Genomic DNA, 4,421 nt, shown 5'->3' on the forward strand with positions numbered 1-4,421 from the left:
GAACACTGGATATACTAACATGTTATATATTTTTTCAGCTTATTGTCTATTTTCTTTCACTTAAATTTAAGCTCCATTAAAACAGAAAACTTATTTTTTATTCATACATAAAACCTCAGTGCCTGGAACCTAGGTGCTCATATAACATTATAGGTGCTCAATAAATATTTGTTGCATAAAACATGTAGAGGGAGCAAATTGTATTCATTACAAGGAATCTTCTGTTTGCAGAAGAGCACATTGGTTATTAAAACTGGAATTCAGAATGCACATGGGGGTGTGGCGATCCGATCCGTATTTTCAAAAGCTCACTTTGACATCACATACAGAAAGGGAAAGTGAAAGTCGCTCAGTCATGTCTGACTCTTTGTGACCCCGTGGACTGTACAGTCCATGGAACTCTCTAGGCCAGAATCCTGGAGTGGGTTGCCTTTCCCTTCTCCACGGGAACTTCCTAACCCAGGGATCGAACCCAGGTGTCCCACATTGCAGGTGGATTCTTTATCAGCTGAGCCACAAGGGAAGCCCAAGAATACTGGAGTGGGTAGCCTATGCCTTCTCAGTGGATCTTCCTGACCCAGCAGATTCTTTACCAATTGAACTATCAGAGAAGCCCAAAGGGTCAGAAACAGTTGCCAAAACCTGGGATTGAATGAGGGACCTTTAGATCTTCAGTCTAATACTCTCCCAACTGAGCTATTTCAGCCACCCATCACATACCCATTACATACAAGATGATTCATTTTTACATCAGTTTTAAAGAGTAATCATTTTTGACAAATGCGAATTACACCACTTCTGATGGAATATCAGTAAGCATTGAGTTGAAATGAGTATTAATTAAGCATCAAGAAGGAAAACAGGAAACAAGAGTCCTGGGTCATCCAAAAATTGGATTTCTTTTTCTTAAGTAATCAGACAACAACTTGGCTGGGTGGCATTTCAAGTTTCCTCAGTTCACATTTTCCCACCTTATTTTTTTTTCTTTTTTATCTTCTAAGGCCTCAAAACTTGGAGACAAAGGCTTATATTTACTGAAGAGTCCGAAGAAGTCTTCAGAGACTTAGTGACCCTCAGTGAGAAGCTGGAGGTAAGTTTTCAAGAGGGCAACTTTGTGAACTCCTTGCCATGCAACACAAGGAGCTTCCTTACAAAGATCTGATGGAATTGAAAGTCCAGAGAAAGGACAAGGAGAGATAAGAGGAAGAAGATAAAGCTGTGATGCAGGAAACGGCAAGGGAATGCTCTTTACTGAGGAGGCACTGTGAGGTTTGGAGGTACAGGATCTGGTACATGAAGGTTGCAACAGCCATTCAGAATGCAATCTAGTGGTACTGTGTCATCTAGAACAAGGAAAAAAAAGAGCTACTACCCAAACATCACTGGATCGTGTTTTCAACTTGATGCGAAGAGCTGACTCATTTGCAAAGAGCTGACTCATCTTGCTAGGAAAGATTGAAGGCGGGCGGAGAAGGGGACGACAGAGGATGAGATGGTTGGATGGCATCACCCACTCAATGGACATGAGTTTGAGTAAACTCCGGGAGTTGGTGATGGACAGGGAGGTCTGGCGAGCTGCAGTCCATGGGGTCGCAAAGAGTTGGACGCAACTGAGCGACTGAACTGAGCTGAACTGAACTGAAGATAGAATTGAATCCAGCAAGGAACCAGAACCTGGGCCATTAACGTGGGGCGTGAGTGAAGTTGCAGCTTGCCCTCTGTCTCCCGTTGCTGGTGACCCTTCAGTTCTGATATCTCCCATCTCCACTCCCGCCTCCAGTCAGTAGCTCTTCTTGGCGGCTCTCTTGATACCAGCCCCTGCGTGCCAGCTCTATTGCTATAGTACTATGGTTTTCAAGGGGCTGTACTGCTTACAAGATCAAGAATGCTTTCTTTATTTTTGTGTTTGTTTTTTCATGTATTATTTGTGTGAAAAGTATTATAAACCTGTTGCAGTGTAGAACAATGCATCTGATTGTGTTAGTTTGTTGGACTTAAAAGCAAATTGAACTTACAAACGTGCTTTAGGAATGGAACGTGTTTGGACTTACTGTACTAAATTAGAAATCATTGTAAGTTGAATTCACATTTTTCTTGATATTCAGCACTTTTTCCCCCAAAGGTTTAGTCATAATTTGGGTTTCTTCTCCTGTGAATTGCATATTTATCTCCTTTATCGATATTTTTCCTGGTAGTTGGTCAGATTTTTCTTATTAATTTGTAGAATTGCTTTTGATTCTATTCTGGATATTAGTCCTTGGGGTGGTTATATGGATTGCAAATATCTTTTCATTTCCTTTTTAATTTTATTTTGCTTTTAAGGAGTAAGCATTTCTCCTCTATTGTAGTCAGATAGATCAAACATTTCTTTTCTGATTTAGGCTTTTTAAATCTTATTTCATAAATCCTTCCTACTCTATGCTTACAAAGACTTTTCTGCTATATTCCTTGCTATCCTATCGAGAATTACAATCCTATCCCTTTCTCTGCAGACACTCTTTACCCACCCCTTACTCCCACTGGCTTTGCTTTTCTCCAGACCACTTATAATTTTCTAATATATAATTTATTTGTTTATGTTTTTATTGTCTGTCTTACCACATTAAATGCATGCTTCATAAGAGCAGGGATTTTTGCATGTTATTTTTACTAATGTATCCCTAATACATAGAAACATGCTTGGTATAAGTAAATATTTAATAACTATTCATAATTAATAAATTAATATTATTCTTATAAAATATTTGGCTTTAAATATCTTTGAAATATTTTTGTGTGTATGACATAAAACAGAGTTCTATTTTTGGTTTCCAAATGGAAACAAATTATCTCGGCCCCATGAAATCAATATCCCAACCATTGCATATATGCAGCTCTTATATAATATGGGCTTCCCTGGTAGCTCAGGGGTAACGAATATGCCTGCAAAGCAGGAGACCCAGGTTTGATCCCTGGGTCGGGAAGATCCCCTGGAGAAGGGCATGGCAACCCACTCTAGTACTCTTGCCTAAAGAATCCCATGGGCAGAGGGGTCTGGCAGGCTGCAGTCTATAGGGTTGCACAGAGTCAGACACAACTGAATCGACCAAATAGCATATATATATATATATATATATATATATATATATATATATATATATGATCTTCATGGATTTTATTCACCAGAATGTAAGCTCCAGTAAAGCAGAGACACAATTTTTTAAATCTGCTCTATGCTCAGCATTGGAACAGTGCTTACGAAAATGGTAGATTATACAGACCATAAGAACAAATGATTTATAACTGGATACAACAACATGATTGGATTTCATAAATACAATATTGAACAAAAGAAGCCAAATACTATGGCGTACTTACCGTATGATTCCATTTATTTGAAGTATAATACAGGCAGCTCTTAGACATCAGCATAGTGCTTGCCTTTCAGAAAGAGTAGTAATCGAAAGGAGCCAAGAGAGAGGTTTCTGGATTGCTGATAATGCTCTGATTCTTCATCTGGTTGCCAGTTAATTCAATAAAGAATTTCAGAAGTTTGATAAATATTTATTGTGGACCTAAGTCATTCTGTTGCTTTGCCCCTTGTATGTCTGTGCCAATACCAGACTGTATGTATTATTATACTTAAAAATAAATCTTCACACACAAGAGAATGAGTTTTTCACTTTGTTACTATTTATCACATGTATATTAGCTAAAATAATCAGCATTTTTCCTGCCTTTTCAAACTGTACTCTGGATAATTAAATAATAAGTGAAGAAATGTTTCTTTTTATAGAAGGATTCTAACTAATAACATAGAAGAATTATTATCATAGCATTAGAGTATCACCATTTTTTAATCTCATCTTTATTAATGATCTAGTCATTGATGAACAATGACTGCTAATATTTCAAGGAGAGAGGCATTGGGTAGAAGAATACCATGTAAGTGTCTGGTCAAAAAGCAAAATAAAATGGTACTTGAGTTTTATCAAGTCTCTACATATAACAGTTTTCAGGAAAAACAGAGGGCAGAGGAAGATGTAAACTATGAGATACAGCGTACACTGTAAGAAGTTTACAAGACAAACATCCTGACTTCTCCTACAGTTAAATTGTGAAAAGAAAAACAGTAGATTGAGGGGTGGGAGGAAACATATAGACTTTATACCAATTGCAATGCATGGGCTTTATTTCAACCCTGAGTCAATAAAAGGACTGTAAAATAATGATTACATTTATGAAGCAATTGGAAATTTGAACATTAAGTGAGTATTTGACAATATTAAGATAGGTAAAATGGTATAGTGGTGGCTAGTTACATTTTTTAAAAAGATTAAGCTCTTATATTTTAGATATGCAAAATTATTGAATGAAGGGAAAGATATTTCATTAACTAATCCCAGTCATATAATTTTGTGCTGTGCTGTGCCTAGTCGCTC

General features: G+C 37.3%; 1 non-coding gene across 1 annotated transcript; it reads right to left on the reverse strand.

Annotated features, from left to right (window-relative positions):
- Positions 1-633: 633 nt before the first annotated feature.
- On the reverse strand, positions 634-706 carry TRNAF-GAA (transfer RNA phenylalanine (anticodon GAA)). The gene has a single exon. It is a non-coding gene; the product is annotated as a tRNA-Phe (tRNA).
- Between the last annotated feature and the right edge of the window lie 3,715 nt (positions 707-4,421).

This window comes from Muntiacus reevesi, chromosome 12 (assembly GCF_963930625.1).
Source record: "Muntiacus reevesi chromosome 12, mMunRee1.1, whole genome shotgun sequence".
Taxonomy (NCBI): domain Eukaryota; kingdom Metazoa; phylum Chordata; class Mammalia; order Artiodactyla; family Cervidae; genus Muntiacus; species Muntiacus reevesi.